General features: G+C 35.4%; 1 long non-coding RNA gene across 44 annotated transcripts in view; it reads left to right on the top strand.

The window, feature by feature from the left end:
• LOC140616885 (uncharacterized) overlaps window positions 1-23,400 on the top strand; it is an 87,806-nt gene that overhangs the window by 23,730 nt on the left and 40,676 nt on the right. For 42 of the 44 annotated variants that reach the window (XR_012017212.1, XR_012017222.1, XR_012017219.1 and 39 more), the window contains exon 4: window positions 18,317-18,448. This is a non-coding gene — a long non-coding RNA (uncharacterized lncRNA). Of the gene's footprint in view, window positions 1-18,316; window positions 18,449-19,604; window positions 20,597-23,400 lie in introns of those variants that run through there. The other 2 variants (XR_012017278.1, XR_012017287.1) reach the window with 2 other exon arrangements.

Genomic DNA, 23,400 nt, shown 5'->3' with positions numbered 1-23,400 from the left:
ATTAGCATCTATGTCCTCTAGGAACTTGTCAGAAATATAAAATCTCAGGCCCCACCCCAGATGTACTGAATTACATGTATTGGTGGGCCAGAATTCACTCAAAAATTTTTTCCTCATGATTCTGCCACCCGGTAAAGTTTGAGAATTCAGGCTGTAGGGCAGGTGGAAGCCAACAATCTTCTTTTGTCAAAGGCCAAATAGTAAATATTTCAGTCTTTGTGTGGTAGATGTTCTTTGTCACAACTACCTAACACTGCTGTTCCAGAATGAAAATAGACATAGACAATGCATAAGCAAAGGGAAACTATTGTATTCCAATAAAACTTTATTCATAAAAATAGTTGGAGGGCCAATTTTGGCCCTCACCACAGTTTACTGAGTCTGCCCTTGGGCATTGCCCTCAGCTACTCTGTCAAAAGTGGGATTTGTTCCTGCTTGTTGAAAAAGGAAGGAACTTCAAGAAAATGCCTTGGCTTTAAATTGATTTGCATGTTGCATATATCACTCATGCTTCTCTTTTGTTGACCTAAATTTAGTCACATAGACATATCTAGTGCAACTGAAACCGAGGAACGAATTATCTAATGTGAAAGCATGTATTGGCTTATATTCTATTACTATAGAAGAATGGAAAATAGGATTTCTTGTAAAAGTAGCCAGATTTGTCCTGATAGACCAGTAGCTGCTCTCCAGCCAGGAGTTCAATGATGCTCTAACATTAGAAAGTCTATGAATATACCTTCCATAGGACAGGATACATGACAAATCTCCAAGACATCCCATCCACACTGGGGTTTCTGAGGATGGAGTTTATGGGGATGATGCCATTTTAAATTTGAGTGGAGTATGGTTTGCATAGCCAAACATGGCAACCCTGATCTTGGATTAACAGAATGAATGCAAAATTCCATGGGATCAAGTCAATAAATGAGGAAAAGGCATTTAATAGAGTTCAACACTTCTTCATGTTAAAAAACTGAAGATGTGGTTTATGTATACAATGGAATATTACTCAGCTATTAGAAATGACAAATACCCACCATTTGCTTCAACGTGGATGGAACTGGAGGGTATTATGCTGAGTGAAGTAAGCCAGTTGGAGAAGGACAAACATTATATGTTCTCATTCATTTGGGGAATATAAATAATAGTGAAAGGGAATAGAAGGGAAGGGAGAAGAAATGTGTGGGAAATATCAGAAAGGGAGACAGAACGTAAAGACTGCTAACTCTGGGAAACGAACTAGGGGTGGTAGAAGGGGAGGAGGGCGGGGGGTGGGAGGGAATGGGTGACGGGCACTGGGGGTTATTCTGTATGTTAGTAAATTGAACACCAATAAAAAATAAATTAAAAAAAAACTGACAGTAAGTTTCAGAGAGACGGTAATTTCCTTAACCTGATAAAGGATACAGTTCAGAAATCTGTAGAAAACATTAAACTTGGTCATAGAAATTTCAAAGCACTATCATTAAATTCAGTAATAAGAAAAGACTGTCCATTATCAATATGTCTGTCAAAACTAGAAATTAGATGCTTTAACCAATGATAAGAGAAAGAATGAGATAAAAATCAAGAAGAGATAAAACTACATTACGTCTAGATGTAAATTGACTACACAGAAAAACCAACAGACTCTACAGATTGTTAGAGCAAGTATAAAATTTCACTGTTCATTAGATAGAATATAATCATAAATAGTAAATTCCTATTCACCAGATATAACTTCCTATATAGAGCAATACAAAAATATCCATTGGTATTTTTCCTGCCTGCATTCACCTCCTGCAGGACCTAAAATGGCTCCTTCCTTTAGGAGGATGAGGTGGGCAATAGAGAAAATTATAGAGAAGCATGCCTGGGTACAATTATGAGAAAATTTTCCTTAACTTTTTCACTAAGATTTGATTGCAGAAAATCTTACTCTGCATGGACAGTAAGGACAATTCACTAATAATTCCACTGAATAATCCCCCTCCCCAGAAACCATCTTGAACAAACACACCACCATATTTCATTAACAAGACTATTGGGGTAAATGCAAATATACATTGCTACAGGGACAGATAATATCTTACAAGCAGGGCATTGCTCATCTTTCATTCTGTTCCACTATTGTATAGCTCTATGATCTGTCTCTAATATAAATTTTTTCCCCAGGAAAATACTTTAGTACCTTAAACTGTCCAAAATCCATTTGATGTCTAGACATTCTTTTTCAATCATCAAATAACGAGTCTCTGGGGAAAGACTTTTCCTACTGATGTGTTCAATGGGTTGTTCGTGACTGGCTGGTTTCTATCCTGGTAATGCACTCCATCTCACCTGCTCTTTAAAAGACTTCTCAAAGTCATATCTAATTAACACTGGTTCTAGATATAAAAAGGCATTGTTATGACTTCTTATACTCAATGCGGGCAATTTCTTTAGATCTTTGCAATCTATGAAATACTTTGTAAAAATGACAGAGGCTAATATCTAAGATAAGCACATTACTTAAATCCTATAAGTGTCCCTTTATCTTATGTTCTTGTTGTTTTTGTTGGTTTGGTGTTTTGCACCAGTACTTGCAGTCCGGACTCTCTGTAACCACTCTCCCCTGTTCAAAAATTATAGATAACAAAGAGCAGAGCAGTGGTTGCTGGAGCGGAGAGGGCTGGGGAGGGGTGGGAAAAATGGTAAAAGGTGTCAGAAAGTAAACTTCCATTTATAAAATCAAGAGACTATGAAGTATAACGCACAGCATGGTGACTATAATCAATAACATTGTAGCACATACTTGAAAGTTGCCAAGAGAATAAATTTTAAAAGTTCTCAGCAGAAGAAAAAAAAGTATTTGTAACTTTGGATGTGATAGTTGGCAACTAGGCTTATTGTGGTGATCGCCTTACAGCATATACAATATCAAATCATTATGTTGTACACCCCAAACGAATATAATGTTACATGTCAATTATACACCAATAAAAAAAATCAAATGTTCATTATAACGTAAATTTTCATCACAAGGAGCATATTTTTAACTCCCTCAGAATCCAATATTAAGGAACCAGATGATATCAGTTTAATATCTTCCTCAGAGTTCTGGTTGAAATGTTGTCTTTATGTATCTGAAAATGTCATTACAGTTCTAAAGAAAACTCTGTGGATGTTTGAATTTGAATAGGTTTCTGAGCAAAACTTGGTGAAATGAAATGAGAAAAAACAATTTAAAAGCTTCCTATGAGGAACTCCTTATCCAATCGATCGCATGAATAAACCTGGATTCCTTAAGTGTCTTATTAACTATTCCTCATTAACCAGATCTTCAAATCTGTCATTCACATGGCTGCCCTAGTTATCTTTCTAAAACCTAAGTAAGTTGACCTTTCTCCCGTTCATCACAGTCTTCAGGGGCAGCCTAAAGAATAAGGCTGAAATGCTTTAAAATGACATTTGAGACCTTCTGCAGTCTTGTCCCAAGCTCTCGTGGCCTCATCTCCCACCAAATTTTATCTAACCACTTACACTCTTCGGGCGTGCACACTTATAACTCCATGCCTATCCTCACGGTGTTCATAAAATCCCCATATGCAAATGCCACTGATTTATAGTCTTCTGACTGCTGGGGTCACAGTCAGCTCTTTCTTATTCTGCTTCCACTGTTAAGATGTGTGATCTCTTTGGAGGCAAATTTTATGTTACTTCTGTTTTAGTTACTGGCTTGCAGTTTCCTCTTTACAAAGCAAATGCTGTGAAAGATATTAATATCTTACTCGGTTTTAGATTCTCCTGGTAGCTGGGACAGTCCCATTCCCAGGGATGTTTGTTGAATGGTTCAGAAATGAGACCCTTTACCCAGCTGGAGGGCTGGTTAAAGTCAACATCATTTTTTAAAAAGTGATATTTTATTTTTATGTTTATGCTTTCTTCCTCTGTGTGGAAGAATTTGGTATAATGAACTGTCCAATTATCAGGAAATTTATTGGATTTGACCAAAACTGGGCTGGCATTGACACAGTGACCGAAGCAAAGAAATGGGTCTAACAGATGGGAATGGGTGTAAAACAAATGTATTAAACACAATGTTTAATTGTGGTCTCTTTTTCAATAGGTATGAGAAGGTGAAAGTGTCTTTCAATTTTTAAGAAACTGAGGAGCTAACTGGTTATTCTTAGGTTCTCCTCAAAAAGACTAATTCCTATAATCTACCTTTTCACCTTTTCTTTCAAAGACCCAATTGCAACATTGCCACCAGTTATGGTGGTAAAAGTTATGGGTGACTTTTTCACAGCTTCTTTCCCACCAGTGGAAATGGAGTGAGCCCACTCCATTAAACAGAAGGTAGGTAGTTAGTCTGCTGCTCAGCTTAGAGAGCCATAAAAATCCTCCACTAGGATGATCCCCACTGATCTGATGGAGATTCACACCTCGTTATCAGAGGAAAATGCTGTTCACCTGCCATTACAACCTGGAATTGTCAGGTTCCCCAGCGCTATGAACACGAGAAAACACAATGCTCACCAATGAATGGAGAGAACATGGTGACTGGCCATGTTCTCTGGTTCTAGATCAGCTAAGTCTGTCTCTGGTTCCCATACCCACCCACCAAAGCAAACAAACAAAAACACCAACATATCTGTAATTAGGCCAGCTTTCTCCTTTCATCTGCAGAGAAAGTCAATGTAAGCAGGTACTTTTTTTCATGCTTTTTAGCAGGTAGACATTTCATTGAATGGAAGGACTTGTTAAGGTGAGATTATGAATTCACAAGTGCTTAGTATATATATCTAGGTTCAGAATCTGGTCCACAAGCCGTGTAAATGTCCAACTTTTAAGAGAAGAGTGCAAACTCTTTATCAAAATGATGGTATACTTTATGCTCCCACAGGCAGGGTGTAACAGCTACCATTTTTTGGCATCCTTGCAAAAATTTGGAACTTTCAGATTTTTAATCTTATGCCAAGAAAGCAAAGTGCTATTTCAATATTTTTTGTTATGACCTTAATTTTCTTTTCTGATTATAGATGAAGCAGAGTGAGATATATCTGTTCATATCTTTTGCCCTTTGCTTTTGAGATTTTCAGATATATCTCTATCTATAAATAACCATATATAGTATACTATGTAATTAAAATAGATGTAATATGTATAATACATGTAATAAATTATGCAATATGTATTAAATAAATATATTAATGTATTAAATATATTTATTTATATATTTAAATTACACATTATACTGTATATGATGTTATTCATTTCAGATTTGTTCATAGTTTTTAGTATCTTATCACCTGGTAATATTTCCTATGTTTTAGGTATGATGGAAAATACTGTTCATTTTCAACATTTTGAAACACATTTAATATGTTAATTAGATTATGATTCTATTACATCTTTTGTCTTCTTACTGATTTTTTTAAATCTATTTAAACTATCATTTATTAAGGGTGGTATTATACTTCGGTGAATTTTCCAATTCTCCTTATGATTCAGTCATTCCCCTCTTCATATCCTGAAGTTATATTGCTGGGTGCTTATGTTATATTCTCTTGTTGAAAATATTATTATATTAGTATTCTTCTTATTTCTCTCTTAATCTCTAGTCATCCCTTCCTTTTAAGATTCAGTTTTATGGGGTGCCTGGGTAGCTCTGTTGGTTAAGCATCTGAGTTTTTTTTTTTTTTTTTAAGATTTTACTTATTTATTCATGAAAGACACAGAGAGAGAGAGAGAGAGACACAGACAGAGGGAGAAGCAGGCTCCTCACAGGGAGCCTGATGCAGGAATCGATCCCAGAACTGGGATCACGCCTGAACCAAAGGCAGCCACTCAACTGCTGAGCCACCCAGGCATCCCAAGTATCTGACTTTTGATTTCGGCTCGGGTCATAATCTCAGGGTTGTGAGATTGAGCCGCATGTGATGCTCCACGCTGAATTTGGGAGACTCTCTCTCTCCCTCTGCCCTTCCCCCTAGAAAAATTAGATAAGATGAAGTTCAATTTTCTGATTTTAATATATTCCTATCAGCTGAATTTTTGGCTTTCATTTGCCTGGTATATTTCTCTTAGTCCGTTACTTTTATTCTATCATTGTCCTTCTTATTTTTATTTTTAAATCTAGATGGGTAATATATAATTTTTAAAACAAAAGTCCATCAATTTACATTTATTATGATTATTGATTACGTGGATTTATTTTGTGCCTTGTATTTATCTTACCTTTTCAGTGTTCTACTTTCCCCTCTTTTACTTACGCTTTTCTAAATGAGTGTATAATCTTTTATCTCCCCTTCCAGTGGTTTAGATAATATAAATCCCCCCCCTTTTTGTCTTTATGGTCCTCCTTTAATTTTTAACCTGTAGATGTCATTAACAAAGGCCAAATAATATTATCAGCCTCCTCAACAAATGCCTCAGAATATTTTAAATTCAGTAACCATCTCTCTTTACTTAAATAGCCATTCATAATTTTTATTCTTTAATATACACATTAGCAATTATTACCATTATTAGCTAAATACCAATTTTAAATTCACACACATTAATATAAATATAATTATATGTAATATATAATTATTTATAATATATAATATTATATACAATATATAATATAATATATTCACACATATGCTATGCTATTCCCTTTTATATCTCTGAATGTCCTTTCGGGTTTACTTTGCTTCATGGGAATTATATCTTTGGTCGTAAACACTTCCAGTTTTTTTGTCTTTATGGAAGATTATTTCACTAGATTGAATAATTCCAAATTATCTTTATTTACTCTCTGACCTCTAAAATGTCATTCTACATTCTTCAGGCTTTTATTTTTATGTAGGAAAATTGCCAGCAAAAATATCACTTTTAAAAAAAATCTATTATTTTTTTTCTTTCTCTGACAGATATTAAATTCACTCCTTTTTCTGAGGGCTTCTGCAGTTTTACTACAGTGTATCTGGGTATGAAATTTTATTTATCTTGCTTGGGATTCTCTGAGATTCAAAATCTGAGAATTCATGTGTTAAGTTACTGTGGAGAACCCTCACACGTAATGTCTTCAAATATTGCCTTCTCATTTGCTGTATTTTCTCCTTTGAGAAATATAAGTAGACATGTGTTTGCTTAGACTCTAGCCACCATATCTCTTTAACATCACTTTTATATTTTATGTCTCTTTGGAAAGTAATCCTGATAATTTCTTTAGATCTATATTTCAGTCTTTATTCTCTGCTTTATTGTATCTAACCAATATGTAAGCCAATCATTGATTTTCTAAATTCATTAATTACACTTGTCAGCTCTGGAAATATTCTTTTTTTTTCTGCTTGGTCTTGCTTTGATAGTCATTGGCTCCAAATTCGTGTCTTGTTACTTTTATTCTTGTTTTTAAAATGTGTTAAATTTGATAATTCCAATAATTGAAGTTATTAGAGATCTCACTTTGTTCTTAGTCGTTTCTGCTGACTCCCACTAACAGTGTCTTATTTTCTTTTTGTACATTGGGATTTTATCACGAGTTTGAGCTTGGTTGAAGCCACTATGAGTTTTTTGATCCTTACTCTAAGGATGCATTCCTCTGGGGAAGATGCATATTTATTTCTGCCATATCTGCAAGGGAACTAGAGATCTGGTTCATTTTACATTATAGTTCTTTGTAATTTCTAAAGCCATGAAAAAAATTGTAAACCTAGTCTCCAATCCTGTAAGAAGGTTATTGGTCATGTTGCTGATGTTGCTGTTTTTTATAAAAAAATCTTCTAACCAGAGGCAAAACACATTGCATTGTTGATGCTTCTAAATGGTTGTGTTCTCTGATTTAGTCTTTTCTGTAGGTCTCACTCCTACCTGGAGTTCCACCTTTATGTAGAATATTTCCATCTATAATTTCAGGATATTTTTGCAGTTACCCCGTAACAGGTGCTCCAGGACCTTTATATATCCTCAGGAAAAGAAGCTGCTTAATTCTTAGCTTTTCTCCTTGGTTTATGTTTCTTTTGCACTCATGACCTCAGATTTTCCTTACTTTCTTTTAGGTAAATCCAATCATTTTTAAACTTAAAATATTTTATTAAACCTGTAACGGATTTTTTAAGTGGGGAATGATTTACATCAATATCTCTACTGATGTCATTCCTTCTCAAAATGGAAATCATCATGAGCCCAATGTAGGGCTCAATCTCACAACTCTGAGATCATGACCTGAGCAGAAATCAAGAGTCAGGTGCTTAACTTACTGAGCCACCTAGGTACCCCAGGGAGTCTTGTCATCTTAACCATATTATGTCTTTCAATCTCTGGTATATTTCTCTTATTTAGGTCTTTTTTCATTTCTTTCAGAAATGTTTGGAATTTTCCAGGGTACAAGTCTTTCACACCCTTGGTTGAATTTATACCCAAGTATTTTTTTTTTACCCCAGGTATTTCATTCTTTTGATGCTATTGTAAATGGTTTTTTAAAATCCCCCTCAGATTGTCCATTGACACTATATTGAAACACAACTGGCTTTTGTGTGTTTTTCTTGCACCCTGAGACTTAGCTCAATTCACTTATTAGTTCTAGTAGCTTTCTTATGCATTCTTTGAGAATTTCTATATATAACATTATGTCATCTGCAAATAAAAGCAGTTTTATTTTCCTTGAATTTGGGCATCTTTTATTTCTTTTTCTCATCTGGTTATTCAGGCTATAACTTACAGCATGTTGTTTAATAAAAATGGTGAAAACATACATTCTTGTCTTGATCTAGATTTTAGGTGGAAATGTTTCAATGTGTCACCATAAAGTATAATGTTAAGAGTCAGTTTTTCACCAAAACTTTTCATAAGATTGATCAAATTTTTTCCCTATTTCTAAGTTTTTCAGTTTTTTTTAATAATGGAAGTGGTTTTCAAATGCTTTTCCTGCATCAATTGGAGACAAATGTGTGATTTTCCCTCTTCCTATTAATGTGATTATTACATTGAATAAACTTTATATACTACCGTTGCATCCCTGGAATAAATCCCTCCTTGGTCATGGTGTATAATGTTTTTAATGTATTGTTGAGTTCATTTTTCTGGTATTTATTTCATTAAGGATTTTTGCACGTGTATTGCAAAAGATATTGGTATGTAGCTTCTTTTCTTGTGATTTTTTTTATTTGGCTTTATTATCTGAGTAATATTGACCTCATAGGATGAATTATGAAGTATTCCCTTCTTTTGTATTTTTTGGAAGTTTGGAAAATATTTATACAAATTACTTAAAAAGTCTTTGGTAGAAATCACCAGTGAAAACATATGGTCTTGGACTTTTCTTTGTTGGGTGTTTTGATTTTGGTTCAATGTCTTTACTTGCTGTAAATCTATTCAGGTTCTCATTTTTTTTAATATTGAAAAAAGTTAACAGTTTATTATAATTTGTTTTATTTAACAACCTAGGAAGTTCACAATCATCAGCAGTTCCCATGCAATTTCAGGTGCAATTGGTAATTCAGTTTTGATAGATTGTATCTAGGAATTTGGAAATTTTATGTAGGTTATGTATAAAGTTTTGGTGTATATTTGTCTATAGTACTTCCTTATAATATATTTTTTTATTTCTATAAGGTTAGTGATGTCTCCACTTTCTTCCTGATTTTAATAATTTAGTCAATTTAGCTAAAGGTGTGTCAACTTGTTGATCTTTCAAAGAACCAACTTTTGGTTTCATTGATTCTATTACTTTTCTACTCTCTACTTCATTTTTCTCCATTCTAATCTTTGTTATTTCCTTACTTCAACTTGATTTGTGTTAATTTATGATCATTTTTCTCATTTCTTAAAGTGTAAGGTTATTGGTATGATAACTTATTTTCCGTATTGTGTTTACAGCTGTAAATTTCCTTCTTAATACTGCCTTCTATGCAGTTCATAAGTTTTGCTATGTTGTCCTTTCCTCTTTATTCATCTTAAAATATTTTCAAATTTTCTTTGTGTTTTCTTTTTGACTCACTACCTTTTAAGAGTATGTTATTTAACCTTCGCAAATTTGTGAATTTCCTTTTTTAGTTTTCTTTTTGTTATTGATTTTTAACTTTATTCCATTGTGGTTGGAGAAGATATTTTGTATTATTTTGATCACTTAAAATTTATTAAGGCTTATTTTGTGGCCTAAATATAGCCTATCTTGGAGATCACTCCATGAACACTTAAGAAAAATGTATATACTGCTAGTATTGGGTGTAGCATCCTGTATATGTCTGTTAGGTCTAATTGGTTATAGGATTGTTCAAACCTTCTATTTTCCTTTTTCCCCCCAAACTTTCTATTTTCTTGTTGATTTTCTATGTGGTTTTTCTGCCCATTATCAAACTGGTAAATAAAATCTTCAGCTATTATTGTCTATTTCTCCCTTTAATTATAAGAAATAATGAAAAGAATTATAAGGGAAAGGAGGGGAACTGAGTGGGAAAAATTAGAGAAGGAGACAAACCATGAGAGACACCTAACTCTGGCAAACAAAAAAAGGGTTGCAAGAAGCAGAGGTGGGCGGGTGGTTGCGGTAACTGGATGACAGGGATGAGCACGGTGTGTTATACTATATGTTGGCAAATTGAACTTGAATAAAAACAAAAAAATAATTGTAACTTTTTTGTTCATATATTGTTGTGTGCATATAGGCTTGTAATTGTTATATATTCTTGATAGATTGATCATTTTATGTGATGTCCTTTTCTTTCTCTTGTAATGGTGTTTATCTTGAATTTTTTTTCCTATCATTACAGCTACTCAGGTTCTCTTTCCTTTATTTGCATGAAAAACCTTTTTTTGCCCTTTTGCTGTTCACCTGCCTTTTTCTCTTCATAGTTTTGGATCTAAAGTGAGTTTCTTATAGATAACACATAGTTAGATCATGTTTCAAAAATTGATTCTGCTAATCTCTTCCTTTTAATTAAATAGTTTTGTCCATTTCCATTTAATAAACAAATAAGGAAGAACTTACTTCTACCATTTCAGGATTTGTCTCTGTAATGATAAGACATTATTCCCATGATTTCATTTAGTTCTTTGTTTATGATTTCTTTTAGCTCTTTGCATATATTGTAAATTATTGAATTGAAGTTTTGTTCAGTAAATCCAATGACAGAGCTTCCTTAGAGATTGTTTCTTTTTTTAAAAAAAGATTTTATTTATTTATTCATGAGAGACAGAGAGAGAGAGAGAGAGAGAGAGAGAGAGGCAGAGACACAGGCAGAGGGAGAAACAGGCTCCATGCAGGGAGCCTGACATGGGACTCTAACCTGGGACTCCAGGATCACACCCCAGGAAGGCAGGTGCTAAACCGCTGAGCCACCCTGGGATCCTGAGACTGTTTCTATTAGTTGTTTTTTCCCTGCTGTGCATGCACCATGATTTCTTCTTTCTTTCCATGCCTCCTCATTTTTTGTTCTTGTTGAAAATTAGATATTTGGAAAATTATAACATGGCAACTCTGGAAATTAGAGTCTCTCCTTCTTCCAAGGTTTGTTGTTACTGTTTATTATAGTTGTTATTTGTTTAGTGATATTTTGAACTAATTTTGTGAAATCTATTTTTCTTGTGCCACTGATATCTCTGTCTAGTGGTCAGCTAGTAATTTGACAGAAATTTCCTTAAATATCTGGAACTGAAAAATCCTGCAAATAAAACTAAACATACAAAAGCTCTTTTTAGATAAGGTGTGTGTGTGTGTGTGTGTGTGTGTGTGTGTGTGTGTGTGTGTTGAAGCATCCTTCAATGCTCAGCCAGGCAGTTTACCACTTTCCCTTAACCTTCACTTCCTGATCATTCCAAAGTTTAGCCAGAGATGAGAGTTTAGAACCTTCTTAGGACTTTTCAGAACATGCACACAGCCCGGAACATACACAAAATCATTTGGATTCCTAGGAATATGTAAAAGCTTTTCAAAGTCCTTATTCTACAAAGCATTTCATTACCTAGTCTTTCTTCCCAATCTTTTTGGTTTGTCCACTGTTTGCCCAACTGTTCTCCCGTGTTCCAGGTGATAGTGTTTAATGTATCTGCCTGCAGTTTTTCCTCAACAAATAATCCTTGATAATTGCCCTAGGCCTGAGAGAGTTCTGAGTTAGGCATAATGAAGGCAAGCCCTTTGACCTAGTTCTTCAGGGAGCCACCAGATAGGTCAAAACAACCATAATTCTTTGAGAATAAGGTCAATACTGCTTTCTCACATCCTAGGAACCTCTATCGAGAAATTGTGTATTATTGTCTTCAAGGCTGACACTGAGGTGCTCACTGGGGGATGGTACTGAGGTAAATTAAAATGTCAGAAACTCTAAGAACAAGACTTGGTTGACTTTTTCTTTCTTTTTCTTTCTTCTTCCTTCCTTCCTTTCTTTTGTTCTTTCTTCTTCTTGATTAAATGTTTCCTTGATTGTTGTTTTAAGCTTTTGACTGGATTTCAAAGTTTCCTTCCCCTCTCAATAGATTCTGACAGTTGTTACCAGGTTATTTGTTGCCTTTGTGAAGGTACAGACTTTTGCAGTTCTCTACTCCACTGTTCTTTGCTGATATTTCAATGAATGTTTTATTATTTTTTGGCTGTTTTAAAAAATTAAAGTGGAAGTGAGTGGAAGAATCCTTTCTGGGTTATTTTGTTAATAAAAAAAGCCTGCACCAGACATTTGACAAGATTCATTTGCATGGAGTGAATAAATTAGGCAAGGACTGCTCCTGACAGCAAAAGGAATCTGACTTAGAAGCAGGCTTAGAAGAACTCCAAACTCTCTTTATCTTCAAATAGAAAGACAGACATTAAGTATATTATTTTTATTAACCAATCAAGTATAATTATTCTAATAAAGAAAAATAATGTTTTTACATTTGTTGTACTTTGAATGGCTTATGAATTTATCTGTTTAACTCAGTGTATTTGATGAGAATCTTATACCAAATAAATTGCAATGTGTTCTAATAATTATTTTCCTAGAGTGCACTACAATTTCATCATGTGCTTATGCAGTATTAAGTCAATAGTAAATGTAGAAGAACCATTAGATTTTTATGTTTCAGGCATTTATTTTTCTTTAGGATACATTTAAGTTATACATTATTTATTGTAAATGGATATTTGGGGAGCTAAATTCTAATTAAGAAAAATGTTGCAAATTTTTTCTCCATTAGTTGATTAGCATTAATAGAAGCATATTTGAATGATATAAATTTAATGGTTTAATTTCATTAATGTGGTTAAAATAACAAATACATCAATTCAAAGAACAAAAGGAATTTGCTTCCAATAGTGGACATTACTTCACTGGTGGAAGGAACACTAAGTATTTGAACCCATTTGTTCTTTTGATTGATAAATCCACCATACCAGAATAAGTAAAATAGAAGGCCTCAACTCCACAGAGTTTTACACTGCTAGATTCTGTTTCTGTCCATTCCCTGGAAGATAAAGTTAAGTAAAGCATGTGAGGTCTTGTTTTGTTAGATTGAATGCTCTGATGAGGGTTTTGTATCTTAATGGAAGCATGGTAGGCAGACTTCCAAAGATGTTCTTCAAGATTCCCACGCCATGATTATTTAACCAAACACTAATCTAGATACTACCGTGAAGAATGCCCAGATGAAATTAAGGTTACAAATCAGCTGATTATAAAGCATAGAGATTATTCTAGATTATAGATTACCTCAATGTAATCATAGGAATCCATAAAAATAGGAGAAGGCAGGAAAACTAGAGGGATGAGGTATTAAAAGAGAGGCAGAGACATGTTGAGGTAGAAGGGGAAGTCAGAGAGATCCTATGCATGAGAAGGACTCAACTTTTCATTATTGGCTTTAATGATGGAGGAAGAGGACCATAAACTAGGGGTGGCCTCTAAGAAAGTGAGAAGGAGCCATATCACTGGCAAACATGAAAATGGGAACCTAAGTTCTATGATCAAATGGACCTGATTTCTGCCAACAGCCCGAATAAACTGGATCTGAAAGCAGATCCATCCTTAAAATCTCCAGAAAGGAATGAAGCCGTACTGACATCTTGATATCCATTTTGTGAAATCCAGAACAGAGAACCAGCTCAGACATGCTGTGCCTAGATTTCTTACCTATAATAGAACTGTGATATTTTAAACTGCTGAGCTTGTGATCATTTATTATGACAAAAAATAGAAAACCAATACAAAAAAAATGTAAAACAGACATCATTTAGAAAATATCCATGGCAGGGCACCTGGGTGGCTCAGTTGGTTAAGTGTCTGACTCTTTATTTTGGCTCAGGTCACGATCTCCGAATGGTGAGATCGAGCCCCATGTCAGGCTCTGGGCTCAGTGTGGAATCCCTTTCCCTCTCTCTCTGCCTCTCCCCCTGCTCTCTTTCTCTTTCTCTCTAAAATAAATACATAAATCTTTTTTTAAAAAAGAAAATATTCATGCTAAGAGCCAATGGTGTTGAAACTGGTAATGGCTTCAGAATCCCAGGTGCAGATACTTTACTGATCTCATCTTATACTTCAAAAAGGTGGAAGCAGCCAAAGTCTATGCTTAATGATTGACTTAAATTACAATATCTTTTTTTTTTTAAGATTTTATTTATTTATTCATGAGAGACACAGAGAGAAGCAGAGACATAAAGGGAGAAGCAAGTTCCTTGCAGGGAGCCCAATGTGGTACTCCATCCTGGACCAGGATCACGCCCTGAGCCAAAGGCCGAGTTTCAACAGCTGAGCCACCCAGGCATCCCTTAAATTACAATATCTACTGCATTAGAAGTTTCTCTGTATCTTTCATGTCAAAGTTAGAAAATTTGATTGAAAAATATTAGAACCCTAATAATTAAATTGAGGATATATGAGAAGATACAGAGATATTAAGCTTCTCTTCGGGGCCAGAAGAACCTCCACTGAATAGTAATATCAGTTAAATGCAAAGCTTCACCAGATTTTAGATCAATAGGACAGTCACTGAGAAAACATAGAATTTAAAGAAGCATGTATAGAGAAATTCAGAGATCTTGTCATTCCCTTGGAAGCTAGAATATCCCTCTTTCCTTGTTGATGAGACTGTTTCACTATTCCATGAAAGTGTCTTAAGTACCACTCTTGCTGAAACTATTTTCTTTAAAAGCAGATCATTCTTTTTAGCCTCCTATTCTGAGCATTCCTAAACCTGCTTTCCTCCTCAAATGTCAAAAACACTATATTCCAGAATACTTCTGGAAAAAATTACAAAATCAAACCTTCATAAAAATGCTTTCATATTAAAAAATGTACTAATGAATTACTTACTGATTCATGTTGCCCAAAATCTGGGAAATGTGTATAGGGATGGATCTGAGCTTGTTTTTAAAATGAGAGATCATTACTTTTGATTTGATCAAATTAATACGATTCCAATATGTTAGATTCCCTGGAAATGATTTTAATTGTTTTCTTGACTGGATGCCTAAAATCTGAAATCTGAAACTCGAAGGTGATGAAAAACCAGAAAAGCCTTGTCATAAAACATAGAGGATGCCCCTAAGACTTTGATATTAGAAGATTGTCGTGCATCAGTCATGGGCTATTCCAGATCATTTCTTAACTGTATTCCCCAAGAAATGACAAAAACACCCTCTTCCTGAGACTTTAAGAAAAATATGGTGTCACAAGAGCACCAACATCTATGAAATGTGCTTGTTAGTGATTTGTTTAGGATTCAAGATGCTTTTGAGAGACTTGAAATAGGTTTCTGGTTTTGCTGGGCAGGAGGATTGCAGAGGAGAAGAAGCCAGGTGGTTGCCTTTAATCTCCAGGATAAAGAAGCCAGCATGGTAAACAGACTTTTCAAGGGTCTTTGACCATGGTTAATGATTATGAGGTCCTCTAGGACAAAGTAGATTCAGAGTTGGTAGAAGTTTTCCAAATTTCTAAATGCAACAATAGGTTGTATATGTTGGGAGAAGATACAGCTTCATGTCTGGTAAGCTTAGGCTAATTGTGAGAAATCATGATATGTATTTGCCATCTTAAACCTAATCCCAACACCTGAATAGATTCCAAGACTCAGTTGTCCTTATTTATATATCTATTTATTCGTTAAGCAGATATTTGGCTTAAGGGACTTCAAAGTCATTCTGTTTCCCTTTCCTAGTTACATAGTATATATTTGAAATTATATTCGAAATACAGCACACACAAAACACACACACACTGGGAAAATACAAGCTTTTGTGACCCATAAATAAAGGTTATTATGGTATCATTGTGTCCCTTGGGATTTTTTTTTCTCTAAATGAAATAGTAAATTAAAAGTAATATCGCATCCCTAGGGGAATATTTTTCTCCAGAAAGAGATTAGTGCTGCCATCAAAGACTTGAGACACACAGGAAAGATGATTTTTTTAAGGTTTATTTATTTATTTTAGAAAGAAAGAGCAGAGGAGGAGCAGAGAGAGGGAGAAAGAAGCCTCAAACAGACTCCTGCTGAGTGTGGAGTCCTACAGGAGTTGGATCCCAGGATCCTGAGATCATGACCTGAGTTGAAATCAAGAGTTGGTTGCTTAACAGACTGCACCACCCAGGCGTCCCAGGAGTGGGGATTCTCAAAGTGACTCTACTTATCTCTCAAATTGTGGAGGTGCGGGAAATGAGGAGCCTCACTGAATGAGCATGAATTATCTTAAGTGGAACAGATTTAGCTCCAACTGTAGCTGCTCTTCTAGATGTGATTTCTCTGCTGGAGGAACTGGTGCATGTGGCCCGCATGTAGATTTGGGAATGCTTTTCTTCTCTTTTAGTAAATAGAAAATACTAGCAGAAGTTTGCTTGAACAAATAAGAGGAGTAACATGCCCTCTCCTGTCTTCCCAGGACATTTTGTTGCTTGCTCTTCTACGTGGCTAATACTACATTGATGACAGGAGGCAAGAAAGGATTAGCAGGCATTTAACTGCCTTTAGCAGGACATCCACAGGCCATTGGTTTAGAGGTAGATCCCACAGAAAAGTGCAAAGTCTTACTGCCTCAGTGATTTTCTTGTGATCTACTGATTTGGCAATTTGTTTGTTCATGTGGTCAGGAGATTGGAGGGGCAAGTTTGAAAAACTGTAAGAAAGAGATTTACAGAGGAGGAATGTATCTTCCCGGAAACCACAGATTGTGAAGTTATTTGGGGATGTTTACCAAAGCATCACACCCACTTCAGAGGAGCATCTGAATAATCAGTACTGATTTTCTTGAAGAATCTTTCCTTTGTGCAAGTTACATATTTCAAGTGGCCATAAAACAAAGTTAAAGGCTCTGGGTGGCTTGAAAACATGGACTTCCCCTTGACCAAGATCATTTAGGCTACTCTCACTAAAGGATGTCCAATTTACCATCCACGTAAGTAACATTAACACAAGGCATATATTATATCTTAGGAAGACCAACCAGATGTTTTGTAACAAGATAATAACATTGAAACCTTTCTAAGATAGGTTGCCACTTTTCCTCACTGGAAGACATATTTAATATGGATTTAGATTGGTTGTCTTTGTCCATCAAGCATCAGCAAGGAGTAATATAAAGCGACTTATTTATTGCTCTAACATTGTTATGGATTTCTGCATAACATCACTTCTAAGAGGGAGGGGATCTTGAAAGAAAACATGAAAAACAAAGAATTGCTATATTTTGATTCATTAGCCTTACCATATTTGCCATAACCCAGAAGTATCTGTCATTATAAGACCTTTGAATGGTCAACTGAAGTCTCCATTATAGCTCTGCTTTAAACAATTTTAACTTCTTATTTCCATAAGTTTTGGGTCTGCTGGCTTAGAGATATTAGTCTACCAAGGAAGAATACTTCCACCAGGACATACAACAATGTTCCTATTTCACTGGAAACTAATAATGCCACCTGGTCATTTTCAGCAGAACTCTCAGAAAAACGGAAACAATAGACATTTCAGCATTGGTTGGTGTGATTGATCCTGACTGTAAAGGAAAATAAGATTACTACTTCATAATGGAGAAGGAAGATTATGGGGGAAACTCAAGCGGCCTCTCAAGGCACCTTTTTATCTTACCACTTATAATAGTAAAATTCAATGAAAAAAAAAAACAAAAAAACAAAAAAACAAAAACCATACACTGAAAAGACTGTGAAAGGCCTGTCTCCAACAACAATAAAAGTTTTGGTAATCTGTTAGGTTAAAAATAGCAACAACCTCCCTGGTCAGCTGGGGTGCTACTTTGTAGGCAGATGCAGAAAAGGCAATGAGGGAGAGAAGTCGTAAATAGCAGCTCTGTTTCATACACAGTTGTCCAAATGAGAGTAATTACCCCACGAACCTATTTTGTTGCATAACACACCTCAATTTCTGATTTATTTTCTTCCTCCTTCAGCATTGTATTTGGACTATGCTGCTTACCATTGGCTTCAGCAATACTGACTTTCAATGTGCATTGATGGTGTCTGCACATGAGGAATAAGCATCACCTAGGAATCCTGGATTTTGAACATTTTCAAATTAATTGGTAAGACTTTGAGTTGTCTCCCTTTGTGGAAAGAGTGAGCATGTTTATTGTGGCATGGCTGTCTGATGTGCTATCCATTTTCTGTTTCCCTTCTGGAAGTGTGAGAGAGGAAGAAAGATTTACAGAGGTAGCAAGTAGTGGTCCCTTCCTGTACTCTTGCCTTCTTAGCATCTGCATGCCTTTTGTAGTGTAGGCAATTTCCCCACGGTGTCAGTTTTGGTGGGATTCCATTTCAAAAATGAGAAGGACCATGTTTTCTCTTTTCATAGTAGCTGAGATGATATTTTTTTTTTAAGATTTATTTTTTATTTGAGAGAGAGAGTGTGTGAGGAAGAGCAGAGAGAAGGGGGAGACAATCCTCCAGCAGACTCCCCATTGAGCACAGAACCCAATGTGGGGCTTAATCCCAGGACCCTGAGATCATGACCTGAGCCAAAATCAAGAACCAGCTGCTTAAGTGACTGAGCCACCCAGGTGTCTCTGGAATGAGATTTTTGTCCTAGGGACTCTGTGTTGAAAGAGTAATGCTGAGATATGAGAGCGTTTTAGAAATAATTTAATTTGGCTTTATAGATGTTGATACCCATGGTGGGGTGTTGCAGTTCCAGAAGCTGACTGCCAGAGGGGGCAAGGACAGTGGAGCCAGGTTATATTCATATTCAGAGCCTTCCTGTGCCCTGTCCTTGTGCCTGTTTCTCACTGCCAGCAGTCCGTACATGACACCAAGACCTGAAGTTCTCTGATGTCTTTTGTGGCTGAGTTAATAGAATTGGTTTATGTGCCCTCTGACTCCAGCTAATACAATACTACTATTTTGTTAATATTTGCATAGTTTTATATTTATTTATTTATTTATTTATTTATTTATTTTTAAAGATTTTATTTTTAAGTAATTTCTACACCCAGTGTGAGGCTCAAACTTACAACCCGAGCATGCCCCACTGACTGAGCCAGCCATGCCTGCTGCTTGTATAGTCTAGTAATATGTGTGTGTTTGTATGTCTGTGTAGTTACATATATGTAGAGCTATATATATAGATTTATATGTACATATTCTACATAACTAAATATCAACTTATTGCTAAGTCATCATAATATTTTTTCATTTTTCTTTCCATTCTTTAACCTGGCATTCACTATTGATATTCATGAGAAGATAATGGCAAGATATTTTTCCTGTAACAGTATTCTTTCCCTGAATGAGGAGCTACTGTTTATTTCACTTAAACAAGTATAAAATTCATTTTAATTCTACCTTTTACAATTAGATTCCTGATATTGATCACAAAGCACCTCTTTGCACGTGACACTGTGTTAAGTACGATGTAGACTGAATGGACAGCCATGGTGACCTCCTTCCCAAGGGAGCCTGCAGCCCAAGAGAACCAGTGTGATTATAAATAAACATGAACATCCATAGACCAGGACAGACATGGGGGAAATTAATATTTTTATCTATTTATTTGATATGGAGTACAATGGGCATCAGGAGGAAGATTTGGGAGAGAAATAATATTTTTATATGAGAAAGAAACATGAAAAATTTGAGGGCTTTTTTTTTCACCAGTAGTCAGTGTAAGTATTCAACTTGGTGGTAAACTTTACAGATTCAAAATGAGTTCTTCCTCTATTCATTAAGATAGCATCATGAATGCTTGGCATAGACAGCATATGTCTGTGCAGGACAATGTGCTATGTCTGACTGCTAATAAGTCCCTCATGAAGTTGAGTCTTCTGTCTTTATGACATTTGAGCTCTTGGCATACTAATTTTATCTGACACAATACAGTCAGATCCTCCGGATGTGTCTTCGTATTGATCAGTTTCATATAAATAGTTGGTCTTTGTTCCTTTTAAGACGTGATCCTAGAAATAGCTGTTGGACGAATAACAAAAAAACTGCATTCATTCTCACATTGTTTAACAGATAGAGTTTGGGTTGATATTAGAAAATGTTTAGCTGTTGAATGTATTGTCCCAGCAATTTAAGACTTCAAAAGGAAGTTGAATATTATCACTAAAGCTTTGTGTAAAACTTGACAAAAGTGAGAAATAATTAATATTATCCCTGTTAAATGCCAATTAGACAATTACCTGATCTTTGTAAAAAAAAAAAATCTAAAAGAAATGTGGGCACTGTTCGTTGCCCACAGATGTTAACTCCTTCATAGTTTAGTTGCCTTTTTTTCCCGTAAGTCATCTACTTCAAGAGAAACTGGGCCCTTCTGCAAAGCAAGTAAGAAAATGCTGATTAGTATGTTAGCCATGGTGATACAATGACCCTTTTGTCAGCAATTCATTCAGAAATGAGCTTGTGACACAGCTGTAGCCAGTGGGACATAGTAGAGATTTTAAGAAACTTTCTCTTGCCATTAAAATGGGAAGACGCTTTTCTCCTCTACTACCTTTGGAAGTATCTTTGTGAGAATACAGTGCTTGGAACTGTTGCAGACATATTAAGCTAACAAAAATAAGCCACGAGGGCAAAGGCCAGTGTGTCAAGATTTGCAGAACAGGAAGACAAAAAGAACCTGGTTCATGGATTACATCATTAAGCCAGTGAATTATCGCTCAAACTGCCCTACCCTTGGGCTTATTATTATGTGACATTTGAAAGTCATCATTATGTAAACCACTTTCTGTTAGGTTTTCTGTACTTGCCACTAAAGCATCCTGATTTAATAAATACCTTTATTATCAAAAGAAGACTAAAATTGCTATTCAAGTATATGTAAGTTAGAGTGACACAGTTATAGGGATAGCATTGATTAGATTCTATTAGGAAAGCAAATCCTCTACAAACTTGAGTACTTTATTATTGGTGTGTTCTTACACCGCTCCTGAGAATCACAGAGAACATGCTGGAGTGGATAAGGGAAATTGCACATTGCAGTGTAGTCTGCCATAGATGGAGATGGCTTGGATATTGTCATTATTATTATCATCATCATTAATATAAGCTCCAGTGAGAATCGCTGGTGCTCCCTGAACCTCAGTTTTCTTATCAGCAAGGTGAAGTGATTATATAATTTAGTTTCTTAAAAAATCCCTTCTAGCTCTACATTTTTATCTGGTTGATTTATTTTAAAATCAGATGGTGTTTCTTGTAAGAAGTAATTTATAAAAGTTCCTAAAACCCAGGGAAGATTTTTTCCACTAATTTCTTTTTCTTTCTCTGAGATGAAAAGTTATGTACTTTGACAGAAGCATGGAACCAGGTACTGATAATAAAACACTAAGACAGCAGATATGTGATCCAAGCCTTCACTAATCAATGGAAGAGAATCATTTAAACCTAACTACCAATATGAACATTCACTGGAATCTAGAGAGTCTAAGAATACATGCCCAGAGAGATTAACTTGAAGCTGGGCTTTAGGAATACATAGGACTTACCCATTTGAGGGGCTTGGGGATTTAGAGAGGGGAAAGCATGGGTGAACGTACAGTGTAAAGTGACAGCTGAATACATTCGAGAAACAGAAGGGATTCCAATGGAGTTGGGACCATGGGGAAACATGTGTAAGATGAAACTGGATGGGAAAGCAGGGACTGGTCATAGAACACTTAAAAATCATGTAACTTCATCACAAAGACAATGGTAATTGGGATATAAAAGACAAAATTGGAGGGATCCGTGCTTTCATTTTTCCAGACATACCTGCTTTTCTCTCTACTCCAAACATGATTCAACTACTCTCTGGGCATACTCTGTCTTTGTGAAATCTGCATTGTCAAGACCTGCATTTCCAGGGCTAGGTGACATTACATATGAGGTTCACTATTTTGGCAGAAGAAATCAAAGTTAAATAAAGAGTAGTCTAGATAAATATTTTCTAAGCAACTGAGTGCCCATCAACTGCTTTTAGTGTGGTAATGATGAGACTACCAGATGGAATAAGCAAAGTTGATTGGATGAGGGAGCAGTATACTGATATATAGGCTTTTAACACACTTGAAGACTGTTAATAAGTTTAAATAACTACTCACACTCATACTAAGCAGTCATTGCCTGTTTTAGGAATTGGAATCAGTGCAATCAATAAGAACATTCAAATTGCAGCTTTCATATACTAATGTTGACTTATTATTATCCCAGATGAGACCTCATTGGATTTGAATATAGATCCATCTAATAACACAATGCATCGACTTTTATATGGGTAAAACATAATTTCTTATATTTTATAGCATTCAGAAATCAAGTCTTAACAAGACTCTAATGTTCTTTTCTTACTAAGAGATAGTTCCTATACATAATTTATTTTTATTTTAGAGATTATTATTATTTTCTTTTTTTAATTATTTTTTTCTTAAGATTTTCTTTAGGAATTCTGGATATTTGGTATTTATATTCTTAGTATAAAGCATCTATGATTCCAGCCTTGGAATTCACTTTTCATTTGATGAGTGAATCATTGAGTGTGATATATTTCCCTCAATAAGTGTAAGCATTTTTTTTATAATAAAATTATGTTTTATTGGTGTTCAATTTGCCAACATACAGAATAACACCCAGTGCTCATCCCATCAAGTGCCCATCGCCCATTCACCCCCACCTCCCGCCCTCCTCCCCTTCCACCACCCCTAGTTCATTTCCCAGAGTTAAGAGTCTTTATGTTCTGTCTCCCTTTCTGATATTTCCCACTCATTTCTTCTCCCTTTCCTTATATTTCCTTTCACTATTATTTATATTCCCCAAATGAACAAGAACATACAATGTTTGTCCTTCTCCAATTGACTTATTTCACTCAGCATAATACCCTCCAGTTCCATCCACGTTGAAGCAAATGGTGGGTATTTGTCGTTTCTAATGGCTGAATAATATTCCATTGTATACATAAACCACATCTTTATCCATTCATCTTTCGATGGACACCGAGGCTCCTTCCACAGTTTGGCTATTGTGGACATTGCTGCTAGAAACAACGGGGTGCAGGGGTCCTGCAGTT

This window comes from Canis lupus, chromosome 2 (assembly GCF_048164855.1).
Source record: "Canis lupus baileyi chromosome 2, mCanLup2.hap1, whole genome shotgun sequence".
NCBI lineage: Eukaryota > Metazoa > Chordata > Mammalia > Carnivora > Canidae > Canis > Canis lupus.
The sequence above is the reverse complement of the archived record's forward strand: the minus strand, read 5'-3'. Positions and strand labels throughout refer to the sequence as shown.